A 15,840-nucleotide genomic window follows, 5' to 3' on the forward strand; every position below is an offset into this window, starting at 1 on the left:
AGATAAAGATCTATTAAATAAAACACAAAAAGTATAGACTAAAAGAGAAAAAAATGGATAAATTGAACTTTCTCAAAATTGAAAACTTGCTATTCAGCAGATACTATTAATAAAATGAAAAAGCAAGCATTGTTTTCAAAGAAAATATTTGCAAAATATATCTGAATAAAGACGTATCTAGACTATGTAAAATATGTAAAATTAATTAATAAAAAGAAAAACAACCCAATTAAAAATGGACAAAAGGTTTGAACAGCTACTTCACTAAAGAAAATATATAGATGGCAAATAATCACATGAAAAAATGGCAAAACATGGTTAGTCATTGGAGAACTACAAATCAAAACCTCAATGAGAAACCACTATCCACGGAGCAGAAAGGCTAAAAAATAAAGAGTGGTCATACCAAGTGATGGCAAGGATATGGTGCAACTGGAACTTTCACACATTGCTATGCAAATGCAAAACAGTACAGCCATTTAGGAAACAGTTGGCAGTTTCTTATAAAGTTCAACATACACTCAACCATATGACCCACCACTTCCACCCCTAGGTACTTGCACAATAGAAATGAAAACACGCATTCACACAAAGACTTGTACACTAATGTCAGAGCAGCTATATTTGTAATAACCCCAAACTGGGAAAAACTCAAATGTCCATCATGGATAAACAAACTGTGCCATATGCATACAATGGGATACTGTTCATCAATAAAAAGTAATGAATGCATATACACAACAACATGGAGGAATCTCAGAAGCACTACACTAAATGAAAGAAGCCAGACACAAAATACTAAATACTGCATTATTCCATTTATATGAAGAAACAAAAGAGTAGTAATAGAGAGATCAGTGGTTCCCAGATGCCAGCAGATGGGGAGGAGGGAACTGAGTGAAAAGCGGCGATGGAAATGTTCTAATATCACAATTATGGTGGTAGTAGCAATACTGTCCACCTAAAATTGTACATAAATTAAAGGTCCATAAAATTGCTAAGAAAATAAACATAGTAAATAAAAATAACTAGTAAGAATAGAATGTCATCAGGTAGATCAATCTGGAAAAAGGATCCCAGGATGCATCCAAAAGGCAAAGAGGAATGCCTTTCTAATTGTGCTATTTAGGGATTGCCTCAGTTTCTCCTCTACAGGGGATGCCCTCCTCTCCTCTGTGTGATCATCCATTCCACTCGTTCTTTGAGGTGCAACTCAGATTTTCACCTCCTCACACATGAAAAAGTGAATTCTCTCATCTTTGGGTTTTCTAGCTCTCATTTTCTCTAACTTTCATTTACTATTCATTTATTCAACAAGTATTTTCTGAACACCTTCTAGATCAGTTAGGATGTTTTCTTCCTATAGGTAACAGACAATCCAATTTAAAATGTCTTAAGTTAATTGGATAATTTATAATCTCATGTAGAAGTTGCAGCATTGGCTAAGTCAATGGCATGCTAGATGCTGGTGATACTTGAGTGAAAAAGACAGAGACTGAGCTTAGGATCTGACGTTATAAGTTGTCTTGCGTATGTTTGTCATAGGTTCTCACATGACTGTGAGTTTTGTGTCTTTCATTCATCCTTGCATTTAGTGCATCAGGGAATATTTTACAGAGCCTGGCTGACCAACAAGGGAAAGATGTCTAAGGAAAAAATGGCATATTAATACAATACAGTACTCTAGGGTTACTACAAATTACATGTGAATTATAAAACACCATATAATTTATATGAAATAGTATTGTTTCAAAAAGTAGAGATCAAGATGTCAGTCACAAACTGAATAAAAGTATAGACATACTATATACGCAAAAACAAAAGACAACTTTAAGAACTGAAAATAGTTATATTTAATGTGCAAGGGCACTGAATGGTATTTCATTAACATCACAGATACCCACACTCTTTCCTATATTTAGTCTTTCCAGACCCCCTTTGTGAGGTCTCTGTCACAGCTACACAGCTACACATCAGTCTCTGGTGCTGTATTTTTATTTCCATTGCCATCATTATTTTCCCATGTGTGGTTTTCTAATTTTAATTTTACTTATTAAAAAAACGTTTATTGTATGTCTAACCTCAGCTAGGTGCCAGGCTGGGCACGAGGGTCACCATGGTCAACAAAGAGGTGGACTTGATCCTCATGGAGTGTACAAGCAACGACCAAAAGAACCGAGAGAGAGATACAATTGCATCGTGTAAGCAGGTCTATGAAGGAGAAGGACAGGGTTTCAGAGAGGCAGTAAAAGCAGTGAGGATGCTAGGTGGGTATTTAGATGGAGAGGGAGAGAGGGTTTAGGGAAGCCTGGGGAGAAAGGACGATTGAGATGAGCCTGGGTGGATGAGTGGAAATTAGCCTGGTAAAGCCTGGGAGGAGGGGCCTCCCAAGAAGAGGCACTAGAAAGCGGGAGGGAAAGAAATTCGATGTATTCAATACGCTGGATAAGAAGAGCATTCAGGGCTGGAAGGTAGGAACTATGGAATAAGATGATGCTGTAAGAGGCCAGAGGCCAAATTTTGCAGGACTTCTTGGGCCATTTCACACTTTTTTTCCTGGAAAGATGATGTCTGATTTTAGACAGATAAGATATTTTCTTTGTAAAGGTAAAATTTATATAGAGTTTCATTAAGTGTATCATTCGATTACTTGTGAGAAATATATACATCTGAGTAATCCAAACTCCTCTCAAAATATCAGAATACCATCACACCAGAAAGTATTCCTCAAGTCTCTTTCCAGTCAGTTGTACCCTCACACTCTCAAGAGATAACTACTGCCCAGTTTTTTTCCACCAAAGATTAGTTTTGCCTGCAAAATGACTTCATGAATATGGAATCGTAGAATACACATTCCTTTGTATAAGGCTTCCTTTTTTGGAAAAAAAGAAAAAGACTTTTTTTGTTTTCCCAACATGATCATACCATTTTTCTCTCCCATTAACAATTTATCAAAGTTCTTTTTCCTCCACATTCTCATCAATATTTGGTATTGTTGGTCTTAGTAACTTTCGCTGTCCTGATGGTCATGTAGCACTATCTCGATGCGGTTTTAATTTGTCTTTTCTGATGACTAATGACATTAATTACTTTTTCAGTGGTTAGTGGCCGTTTGTGTATCTTCTTTATAAAGTGTTTGCTCAATTTTTTGCCCATTTTTTCAGAGTGTTTGTGTTTTTATTATTGTAGAGATTCTTCATATGCTCTGAATATGAGTTTCCTGTAAGAAACATATTTGTGAATATTTTCTCTTGGGCTGTGCTTTGCCTTTTCATGGCCTTAACCATGTATTATTTATTTATTTATTTATTTATTTAAATTCCGTTTTATTGAGCTATATTCACATACCATGCAACCATCCATGGTGTACAATCAACTGTTGACAGTACCATCATAGAGTTGCGCATTCACAATCTATTTTTGAACATTTTCCTTACACCAGAAAGAATCAGAATAAGAATAACCATGTATTTTAACGAGCAAAAGTTTTTATTCTGATTATCTATTTATCGACTCCTTACTTTATAATCATTGCTTTTTATGTCCTATCAAGGAAAGAAACCTTTGCCAACTTCCAAGTTGAGAAGCTATTCTCCTATGTTTTCTTCCAAAAGCTTAGTATTGTATGTTTTATGCTGATGTGCATGAACTATCTTGAATTAGTTTTTTTCTTTTTTTTTAATTAGAGAAGTTGTAGGTTTACAGAATAATCATAATTTGTTTTTAATTATGGTGTGAGGTAAGGGTCAAGTTTAATTTTTTTTTCATAAGGATACCCAGTTGTTTCAACACCATTTGGTATAAAGACTTTCATTTTGCCATTGAATTGCTTGGTATTGATGCTAAAATCAATCAATTATATACATGTGGGTCTATTTCTGGACTATCTATTCTGTTCCACTGATCTTTCTGTTGAACTTTATAATAGTAGCAAACTGTTTGGATTCATATTGCTTTACAGTAAGTCTTGAAATCTTACTATGTGCAAATCCTTCAACTATATTCTTTGCAAGATGGCTTTGGATGTTCTATATGCTTTGCATTTCCATATAAATTATAACATTGCCTTGTCAATTAAAAAAACCCTGTTAGTATTATGTTGGAGATTATACTGAATCAATAGATCAATTTAGGATGAATTGACACCTTAATCACATCTTAAATAATCCATAAGCATGGTATATCTCCAATCATTTAGGTATTCCTAAATTTGACTTAGTAATGTTTTATAGTGTTCTGTAGATAGGTTTTCCATCTGTTTTTTAAGTTTATTTCTAAGCAATTTCTCTTTTTTTCATGCTATTGTGAATAAGGTGTTTTAGTTTGCTAAAGCTGATGAAATGCAATACACCAGAAGAAATTGACTGGTTTTTAACAATGGGGATTTATTAGCTTAAAAGTTTATGGTTCTAAGGCTGTGAGAATGTCCAAATTAAGTCATCAACAGGAGAATACCTTCTCCCCAAAGACCAACTACCTGCGATCTTGAACTCTCTGTCACATGGCCAGGCACATGGTGATCTCTGCTAGTCTCTCTCATCTCTCCTAGGCTTCATTGCTTCCAGCTTCTGGCTTCAGTGACTTCCTCTCTCAGCTTCTCTGGGGCTTTTTTCTATGTCTTCTGTCCGTCTTTTATCCTCTCATAAAGGACTCCAGTAAGAGGATTAAGACCCACCCTGAAGAGAGTAAGTCACACCTCAACTTAAGATCCTGCTCACCAAAAGATTTTACCTTCAATGGGTCTATACCCACAATAGGTTTATACCCACAGGAATGGATTAGCTGATCTTTTCTGAATATGATCTTTTCTGGGGGCACAGACAGCTTCAAATCACCACGTGAGGTTTTTTTTTTTTTTTTAAATTTCATTTTCCAGTTGTCTGCTAGTTTGCTTTTTGAATATTGACCTTATATCCTGCAACCTTGCTAAATTTACTTACCATTTCCAGTATGTCTTGCATCTATATTTTTACTTTTTAGTAAATTTTATTTTAAGAGCAATGTCAGATTTACAGAAAAATGGAGAAGATAGTACAGAGAGTTCCCATACAGTCCCTACACAGAGTTTCCCCCATTATTAACATCTCACATCAGTTGGTACGTTTGTTACAACTAATGAAACAATGCCGACACATTCTTATTAGCTAAAGTTTATAGTTTATCAGATTTCCTTGTTTTTTACCTAATGTCCTTCTTCTCTTCCATGATCCCATCCAGGATACGGTGCCCTGTCTCCTTAGGATCCTCTTGGCTGTAGTACCTTCTCAAACTTTCCTTGTTTTTTGATGACCTTGACAGTTTTGACATGTACTGGTCAGATATTTTGTGGAATAGCCCTCAATTGGAATTTGATGTTTTTCTCATGATAAGACTGAGGTTATAAGTTTTGAGGAGGAAGATCACATATGCAAAGTGCCGTTTTCATCACAGCCTATCCCCAGTATATGCTATCAACCTGACTTATTGCAGACCTTGATCACCTGGCTGTGGACGTTTGTCAGCTTTCTCTTCCATAATGTTAATCTTCCCCTCCTCTTTCCATACTGTCCTCTTCAGAAGGAAGTCACTATGCACAGTCCTCACTAAAGACTGGGGAGTTAAGCTCCCCATCCTTAAGGGCAGATTATATAAATTATTTGGAATTCTTCTGCATGGGGTATTTACTTATTTATTCATTCACTTGTTTACAGCAGCATGGACTCATGGATATTTATTTATATTTTGTTTATAATCCAATTCTAACTTATTTATTTTGTTGCTCAAACGTTTCCATGGGCAGCTCTTTCAGTTGGCTCCTGTGTCCCTTTGATATAGCCCCACCATTACGGCATTTCTTTTATCATGTTACTTACTTTTGGGCATTGCAAGACACTCAAGGCTCATCTTGTATAATTCCTGCCCCAGTCCTGAAACCAGTCATTTCTCCAAGAAGCCTTGGTTCCTCTCATTGGCAAACGGTTCCAAAAGCTATGATCTTGGTGCAAGGTGTGCTCATTGCTACTAGAGTATTGTTGCTTCTAGGTCCTTTCAGCTAGCAGACCAAGTAAGTATGTGTGTGTATACTAGCCCATGAAAATACACAGATGTACAGATATTTCCTTGTGAAACCGTATGTTTCTACATGATGCCACATGGATCATTCTAGTCTCCTCTCCTTGTATATCTTTAGTGTTCCTCTCCAGTAATGAGAAACCTGGCTCCTTCCATCCACTATCCATTTACTTAATTGTTCATTTTCAGGATACATGTACAGCAGTATCAGAATTGTTTACCCATACCTCCATAGGACATACATTCATCAGCTAGAGTACAGTGTTTGTGTCCCGTTTCTTTTGCCTTTAGTCATACAGATGCCACTCATTTCCAGAATTACCTAGATGAGCACTCTCCCCTCCACTCCTTTCAGAAAGGTTTTTCTTACATTTTTAATAAAGTTGGGTTGTTTTATCACATTCACTGTTCCATCCTGACATTTCTCCAAACACCAAAATGATTTTTTTTAAATGTTCATACCTTAAGCTTCATTTTTTGTGCTATGGGTTTTGACAAAGGCATAGTGTTGGGTATCCATAATTACAGTATCATACAGAAGAATAATTTCACTGCTTTAAAATATTCCCTGTTCTTCATCTATTCAATCCTCACTTTCTCCCTCTTGAACCCATGGCTACCACTGACCTTTTTACGGCTGATATAATTTTTTTAAGGTTTTTAAAATAACATTTATTTTTTTCAAATGTTTAAGTTAATTGTCCAATATAGAAAACTGAAAAGCACAAGAAGCAAAGAACATAAAAGTCATCCAGAACCACAAGCAGTTTACGGTTTTACATATCCTTCCATGTACTTTATGTATATACACACAACTGAGCATACATTTTTATGTGGTTGAGATCAACAGAATGTATCGTGCTTTTTCATGAATATTTACCAATTCAAAGTCCCAAAACCATGAATACTGAGATAATACAAGAATACATGACACCAACTCAATCAAGGGCAAAAAATGTATTCCTGCCTTTCTTGGGGACAAAAATTTCATAGAAGACAAAAATGCAACAGACCTCTATAGATATTGGCAGAGTTACAAATATTGCACTCCCTTAATGCTCAATTTCAAATTAGATACAGAGCAAGAGTACAGTAAGTATAATTCATCTAAGAGAATTCATTGTCAGATCATATTGAAATAGCAAGGTATGTTTCCACTGAATTATTTTAGCAATGTTTTCCTATGGTACAGCCAAGAGATGTGCAGGTACTATGGTTACATCAAAATGGAAATATGAACACAGTTGCAGACATCCTTCCCCCTGCACTTTCGCCCACCCCTCTGCAGCCAACCTAATGAACAAGTTCTGATGCCTACTTCTCAGAGGTGGTTTAACAATTCCATGTCAAAGATGCTTCTTTTTATTAACAAAAAGATATTTAGAAATTCATTAATTCACTAACTCTATATTTTATCATACATTGTCACCTCAAGAAATCTAAAAAGCTTCAGTGTTGTGAATCAATAAATCTTATCTGCAATAAACAAAATTACAAAAAATGCACATAGAACTATGGTTATAATCTAAAACTGTCTTCTAGCTAGAAATACTAGCAAAGAGCCCTTCCCTTTGACCTTTCTCTTCTTCCTCTTCCACCATGTCAATAACAAAGTACAGAAATGTGTCTAGCTCCAAGAGGTGGATTAGCAAAGGTCACTCCCAGAAGACAGTCCTTCCTATAAGCTAACACAAGGACATTTCTAATGGGATTATCTTTCTACCTATTTTAATATATTTTGGACATTAGGACTTGTCCTTTAATACACAACAATAATTAAAATGCCTATACAGAACAATGCTCAGACAATCTGGACTTGTCTAATAACACACAGGCAAAGAACCCTTTCCTCTGTACCTCCTTCCCTACCCCTCACCCCCTCAGCACACTGCTCCAAGACAGCTAGTCCAACAGTGCCATTCCCTAGATATAGCCATTCTTCTGTATTAACAGAAAAAAAAATTTTAAGTGTTATTTTACACTCTCTACTTCTAACATATGTTGTATACTTCTATGCACCTAGAAAAACTGGATGTTTCAAATAAGGACTTAAATTTGTCCATGATACACACAGTGGCTTTGAATAAACCATACATGTGTAACAAAGGATATAATCTGACCGTGTCTTCTAAATAGGAACATTCTGGCCTAGAACCCTTCCCCTTCTCACCTCTATCAACCCAGTGGTTGCATCTGCAATGCTCAGAGGGCTGTTTTTTGTTGTTTTTAATAATTTTGCTTCACAAGTAAAATTCTATCGTTTTCAAAACAGTCTTCTCTATAAATTTTAACACAAAATGTACAAAATGTATTAGTTTACCAACTCTACTTCTGTCATACACTGGTCTAGAAAGACTAGATGATAAAAAATTAGGACTCGTTTGTCCACTATATACACAGTGAAGTAAAACAAAATGCACAGAACATATAGGATAATGGTTTATTTTGCCCTTGGCCCTTCCTTCTCCCTTCTCCCAGAAATACAAACAGAATGTGTACTGCTCTGAAGGTGGTTTGACCATTCCATTTCCAAAAAATATTTCAAACAAAGTTTAACAAAACGGTATCCACAAAATGTGTTATTTTACTACCTTTACTTTTAACATACTTTGTGCACTTCTAAACATCTAGAAAGACTAGATGTTTCAAATAAGGACTTAAATTTGTCCACTGTATACACAGCAGTGTTGAATAAACTACACACACATGTAACAATGGTTATATCTGAAAGTGTCTTCTAAATAGGAACGTTCTGGTCTAGAGCCCTTCTTTTTTCCCGATTCCTTCTCTCCACCACAAACCCAGAGGATGAGTTAGAGACACATGTGTCACTTAGATGGGGTTTTATAATTTCATTTCCAAAAGTCATTTTCAGAAGACAGCCTTTCTAGGAATTTTAACACAAAGTGTACAAAATGTGTTAGTTTACTAAATTTACTTTTGTCATCCATTGGCAACCTCTTTAATATCTAGAGACTAGATATAATAAAATTAGGATTCATTTTTCCAGTATATACACAATATATACAGTACAACAAAATTAAATGAATGCATATAACATACAGGGCAATGGATGATCAGAAATTTTCTAGTACACATTACCATTGCTGTAATTTTGTTTTTTCCAGAATATCATATGTTTGGAATCATACAGTATGCAATGTTACTTAACCATCTACATTTATGTATCAATGTATCAATGGTTTGATAGCTCATTTCTTTTTTATTGTTGATTAATATCCATTGTATGTATGCACCACAGTTTATCTATTCAGCTATTATAGGACATCTTGGTTGCTTCCACTTTTATTGCGATGAGGAATAAAGCTGCTATAAACATTTATGTGCAGGTTTTTGTGTGGATATAGTTTCAAATAGTTGGGTGAACATCTAGGAACATGATTGCTGGATTATATGATAAAACCACGCTTAGATTTGTAAGAAACTGCCAAACTGTCTTCCCAGGTGGCTGTACCATTTCGTATTCTCACAAACAATGGTGAGTTTCTGTCATCAGCAATTGGTATTGTCAGGTTTTTGGATCTAACCATTCAAATAGGTGTTTAGCGGTATCTCATTGTTGTTTAAATTTTCAGTTCTCTAATGACAAATGATGTTGAGTATATTTTCATATCCTTATTTTCCATCTGTATGTCTTCTTTAGTGAGGTATCTATTTAAATCATTTGTCATTTTTAAAGTGAATTGTTTGTTTTCTTATTTTTGAATTTTAAGAGAGTTTTGTATAATTCGAATACAAGTCCTTTGTCAGTTATGTGGTTTTAAAACATGTTCTCCCAGTCTATGGCTTGTCTTTTGATTCTCTCAACAATGTCTTATGCAGAGCAGATGTTTTTTAGTTTTAATAAAGTCCAACTTATCAATTTTTTCATGGATCATGCTTCTGTCATTGTATTGTTTTGCATAATTTAAAGGATTTTCTACATAAACAAAATCTCCTCTGCAAATAAAAATAATTTAATTCTTCTTGGCCAAACTTTATGCCTTTTATTTCTTTTTCTTACCTTATTGCACCAGCAAGGACTTTTTAAATGCAATTTTATTGAGATATATTCACATGCCATACAATCATCCAAAGTGTACAATCAATTGCTTACAGTATCATTATATAGTTGTGCATTCATCACCACAATCAATTTTTGTACATTGGCTAGGACTTTTGGTAAAATGCTGAGTGAAAGTGGTGAGAGCTTTTAATCTCATTTAGTGAAGTTTTAAATTCATATATATTTATCCTTCAATTTTGGAATTTCCACTTGGTTATTTAATGTTCACCCATTATGAGCACATTCTGCTTTCCTTTTTTTAGCATAGTTATAAAGTTGCTTTAAAATCCTTACTTGCCAAATCCAACATCTGAATAACATGAAGTTTGTCTTTTTTTCTCTTGAATATGGTTCATATCCTCACATTTCTTTGTATCTCTAATTATTTGGGATTGTATCCTGGACATTGTGACTTACATGTGGTAGAGGATCTGGGTTCCTTTATATTCCTTTGAAGAATTTTTTTTTTTTTCTTTTTTTTTGTCTTAGTGAATACTCAGTTTAGGCAGACTCGTTCTCCCTGCTCTGTGTCCTCTGGGCTGGTAGCAGCTGAAATCCCTGTTCATTTATTTTACCCTCAGCTGGGCTCCTTGGAATTTGCCACACACGTTTGTAGCTCAAGGGTCAGTCAGAGTGTGTGCACAGATTTTTCGATTCTCCCTTTATGGCTCTCTCCATTGCTAGATTTCTCTGCTCACTTCCCAGATGGATGCCCTATACTCTGGCTATTACATCCTGTTAGACTACATGTTTGTATTCTAGTTTTAGTTGCCCTGCATGGATGCTGGCTGAGACCTGCTCTGAGACACAAAGCTGTAAAATGAGAAAATCACCTGGTTCATTTCTTTTCTCCCAAATGTTGATGGCCCTCCATTTTCTCCCTGCTGTTGTTCACTCTCCAGTCCTATAACTCAGTTATTCAATTTACAATTGTAATCTGTGGGAGGGTTGATCTGATAGCCATTAATGGTAGCAGAACCCCCACTGAAGGATTTTAAGCAGATAAGTGCTCTAGATTTTTACAAGCTTGCTCTGGCTAGTTTGTGGAAAATGCATTGTATGAACCATACCCCTACTATGTGCTAAATGTCTGTGGAATGCTTTGAGGATCCATTTCAAAGCACAGTGTGCAAATGATCATGGTGCAGACTCCTTGAGCAGCTATTGACAAGAGCAAACCATCCCCCACTGACCTCCCAATGGCCACCAGAACTATTTTGTATTGTTAGAACTTCCTGTACAAAATTGGGAGGATTCAGAGAACAGCAAGAGCCTGAGGTCTGAGCTACTCTACTTCCTGGCCTGTTCACCTAATACCATGAGAATGTGTTCACTCTGCCATGTAAATATTGTCTTACTTTGCTTAGTAATCAGTTCCTCTGAAGGAAGAAATGGTTTATACTGTTTCATTCATTTAATTCCCTTTGTTTATATTGATTAGAAAAATATGTGTAATAACCTTTCCATTCTTGGTATGCACACAAATGTGGTCCATACTCTCCTTTGACCTTCACAACTTCACAATAGGCCTTGAGCAAGGAATTGCTATTTCTGTCTTAGTGTTAGGTAGCAGCTAAAATATACATATCACATGCCCATAGTCTGTGGAGCTGAGCAGGTTACTAATTGCTTTTCTGGAGGAATTATCTTAGATCAGTGGTTCTCAATCAAGGGAGATTTTTGCTCCCCCACCCCATCCCCACCTCCAGGGACATTTGGCAATATCCGAAGACATTTTTGGTTGTCACAACTTGGAGAGGTGATACTGGCATCTAATGGGTAGAGGCCAAGGATATTGCTAAACATCCTACATTGCACAGGACAACCCCCAACAACAAAGAATTACCTGGCTCAAAACATCAGTAGTTCCAAGGTCAAGAAACCCTGTCCTAGATTAACCCAGAGGTTTTTCGTTAATTCCTACCTCACCCCTAGCTTCAATCCAACCACAGCATTGAACCAACTTGATGCTTTGAATGCCATTTTACAACTTTGAAATTCAATTTTTGATTGATTATTTGTTAATCTTGTTTCCACAGTTAGAATACAAGCAAGGATGTAGCCAAATTTTACTGAGTGTCTACTGTACACCAGGCAGCATGCTAATTGCTTTCTCTTACCTTGCTTCATACATTCTCATCAAACATTAATTGACTCTGCAGCCAATTAAGCCAACCGCCCTCCTTTCCCCAAGGGGGCCTGGTGTGCAGTGACTGCAGACAGCAGTCTCCTTGGTAGTGGATACAGCCTGTTGCTTGTATGGGTTGCTTGTATGGGTCCCTTAGGGACCTTGGAGACAGCCCTTTCCTGTTTATGGTCATGTCTGATCTCATGCCATCCCCAGTCTAAGCTCCAGACAGGTATGCAAGGGGCCTTGGAAAGCTCTAGGGTATGGTGGCCACAGTCCACATTGGGCAAGTCATCTTGTCCACCTGCATCAAGTTCACATTCCCTGGCTGCCAGAAAATCCATATCTCCAAGAAGTGGAGTTTTACCAAGTTTAATGCTGAGAAATTCGAAGACACAGTGGCTAAGAAGTGCCTCATCCTGGATGGTTGTGGGGTCAACTACATCCCCAATAGTGGTCCCTTGGACAAGTGGAGGCCCTGTATTTGTGAAGGTTTTACCGGCACAGCTCTCACCTGACTCATGCCCACCAATAAACTACTTCCTGTTATAGATAGGTAGATGATAGCTAGCTAGCTAGCTAGCTAGATAGATAGATAGATAGATAGAGATATAGGTATATAGATTCCATATATATGTTAATTGATCTCTTCCTATATTCCAGGTACACTACTTCAATATGAGGGAGGGATTGCTATCCCTGTTTTTACAGATGAGGAAGCTGAAGCTCAGAGAGTTTAAGTAATTTGTCCAAATCACACAGGTTATAATTGGCTTGTCAATCACACTCTGATGAATTGAATGGTTCTTTATATATAGTTTGTCAAGCTACTGCCACATGTCCTGAGAGAAGCCACCATAGACCTTCACTCTGCTGGAACTTGTGGGGGCCCAGGAGCCCAGCTAACTGAGGCTAGCACTCAGCATCTGTCAAAGACAGGGAAACTGAGGCAAAGGTTAAGAAGGTGACACCATCATGGCAAAGAGAGGAATAGAACTCCAATGTTCCAAATCCCCACCCAGGTGCTCTGCAGGCCTCCCAGAGAGTGTGAATGGGTTTTGACATGGATAATAGTCTCTCTCCAAATACACTCACTGCTGGCCTTTCCTATTGAGCAATTCAGCTTTCAAATGCTCGGTGCATTAGACCAAAGGATGGGTGCCCCCCCACCCCATGCTTTTTTTCTTTTTAGGGAAAGCAATTTGCTCCTTTCTGATTTAGAATGAGATCTGGCAAGTAAATGCTTGTTCTCCCTCCTTCCCTTGTTCCCCTTATCCCTCCCCACCCTTCAGTTAGAAAAAAAGTCTTGGGGGGAGAGAGGGGGAATAAGAACACAGGATCCATGCTAAGCAAAACTATTTGCATAAGCTGTACACTTGGTTCTTAGAGCCTGGGCTGATCTAACCTATGACAAATTCCTCCGTCTCGGCTACCTGCCAGCTGCGTTTTCATCAGGGCTGGCAAGACAACTGAAGTCTGCATTCTGTACTAATTAACGACCTTCAGGGGAGAAGACCACCAATTCCAATGCCAGCACACTTTGCTTGTTAAAGGGGACAGGGGGCCTTGTTGGACAAGGCTCAAGCTTTTTTCTTTGGGGTGGTGGGCGGGTAAGCAGGCCAGGAAGGGTAAAGGGTGGGGGTTGGGGGGAGGTGTGTGGGGGGGCAGTAAACGGACCAGAAAGACAAACTCCAAGTTGTCATGACAGTTGGGAAGACATCAGTAGAGTCCAGAACATTGTAGTGAGCTTTGGACTTCTGCAAAGTCGCACTGTAGCAAGCAGGAAAGGGGTCTGGGGGTAAGGGGCTCTCTTTTGGAAAAAAGGACTTTTGCGGACCCTGAGAGCTGCAGGCAGAGCCCACACTACAGAGGGTAGCCCTGGCTGGAAACATCAGAGCTGCCTTAGCTGGCTGGTTGCACGGTGGGAGTAGCAGCTGAACCGACCAGCCATACCCAGGGGACAGATAGTCATCAGTGTTGGGAGCATCATCTTCTGGTGCAAAGATCACAGATATGTTGCTACAAGCTGCACAGGGAGAAAAACCTCTCCTCTTCTGGGATTCCTCTGACTTCGATTTTCTTTATTGTTGGGGATGGGGAAGGGGAATGCTAAGAAGACATTCTGAAAAAATATTTGGAGTAGGGGGAAGAATCGTTTAGCACCCCACCCTCTAACCCAGCTGCTCCTTTTTGCACCAACATGTGAACTCTTGTAGCCTCCTCTTTCTTCTTCACCTGGATGGAGAGAGCCTCCAATTATAACACGTTAGGATTGGACGGGGACTCTATGAGGCCATTTCATTGACACTCCTGGCTCCAGGCAACAATCCTTAGAAATAAACCCCAGGTGGATGATGTAGTCAGCTGGTAAAGAATGGAAGGGGATTCTCCGGTGTCCTCTCTCATCCAGTTGTGTGTTGCATGGCTTATGGAATGTCTTTGTGAGAAGGACACAGGCCAAGTGCTCTTGAGTGATGCTCTTTCTCCCAGGACCCCCCTCCCACCCACTAAGCACTGTCACTTCTTGAGGGAAAACTGAACCCTCCCCGTACCATCTCACCCTCTCAGCACCCCCACCTCCAAAGCAAGGACTTGGAACTAGTTCCTTTCTTACAGGCACATCCATTTGGACCTTGAGAGGTAAAAGAGGGGCCAATTGCCCCTTACCTCAAGAGGGGCCTGGAAGTAGAAAGATGGGTGCACCCATGATCACCCCTAGCCCCCTGCAGGCCCTCCAACCACCCCCTTTTCACCAGCTCCCTGCTTCGTTAAGAGAGCACAATGTATCCCCGTGGTCGCCTGCCAGCCGGGATGTCCCGTGTGACAGCAGATGCAAAGAGAATGAACAGGCGGCTGAAAGGGCTGGGGACAAAAAGAGCACATTGTCCAGAGCTCTGAAAGGGCTGCCTGAGAGGGGACATATGCATCTGAAAAAAATATCCCAGTAGGTCTCCCCCCTACTGGCCTCAGCCCGCCCTCACCCAAACCCTCCACTGATATTGCACAATGGTGTCTCCAAGCCAGGCAGGGGCAGGCTAGCCGCCAGGCTAACAGCAGGCACTGGGGCCAATGGGCGAGTGTAGAGGGAAGGTGTCTCAGAGGCAACAGGTTCCCCCAAGGGAAATTCTCCATCCCTGTCCTCTGTCTGACCTAGGGTCCTAGAATCATCGAATCACAGACTAGAGCTGGGAGGGTCTGGAGAAATCACCTGGTCCCACCCCCTCGTTTTATGGGTGTAAAAGATTGGGGCTCAGGATGTATGACCTGCTGCAGCAGGAGACTAGAGGCAGAGGCTGGACAAGCAACCAGATTGCCCGCTTCCTGGTCTGGTGCATTTGGGGGTGCCACAGTTACACATCCAGAGGATGTTGTTGGAATCTCTCTGGTCCTCCCCTCAGCTGCGCTGCCAGGGTATGGGGCCAAGATCCAACTTGGAAAGTGATTGTGTCATACCCATAAAAACCCAGGCCTTGGATTTGTGAGGCTGGGGCTCCAAGAAATGGAAGAGAAAAGGTAATAGCTCACTTACAATCAAGCTGCCTTTTTGAGAGGGACAGCTTCATGGTTTTGCGAAAGGAAAAGTACATGGGTTTGC

The 15,840-nt window shown here is 39.0% G+C and overlaps 1 pseudogene; it reads left to right on the top strand.

Moving 5' to 3' along the window:
* Positions 1–12,273: 12,273 nt before the first annotated feature.
* LOC119543537 lies at positions 12,274–12,419 on the top strand (annotated as a pseudogene).
* The last annotated feature ends 3,421 nt before the right edge of the window (positions 12,420–15,840 follow it).

This window comes from Choloepus didactylus, chromosome 8, assembly GCF_015220235.1.
Source record: "Choloepus didactylus isolate mChoDid1 chromosome 8, mChoDid1.pri, whole genome shotgun sequence".
Classification (NCBI taxonomy): domain Eukaryota; kingdom Metazoa; phylum Chordata; class Mammalia; order Pilosa; family Megalonychidae; genus Choloepus; species Choloepus didactylus.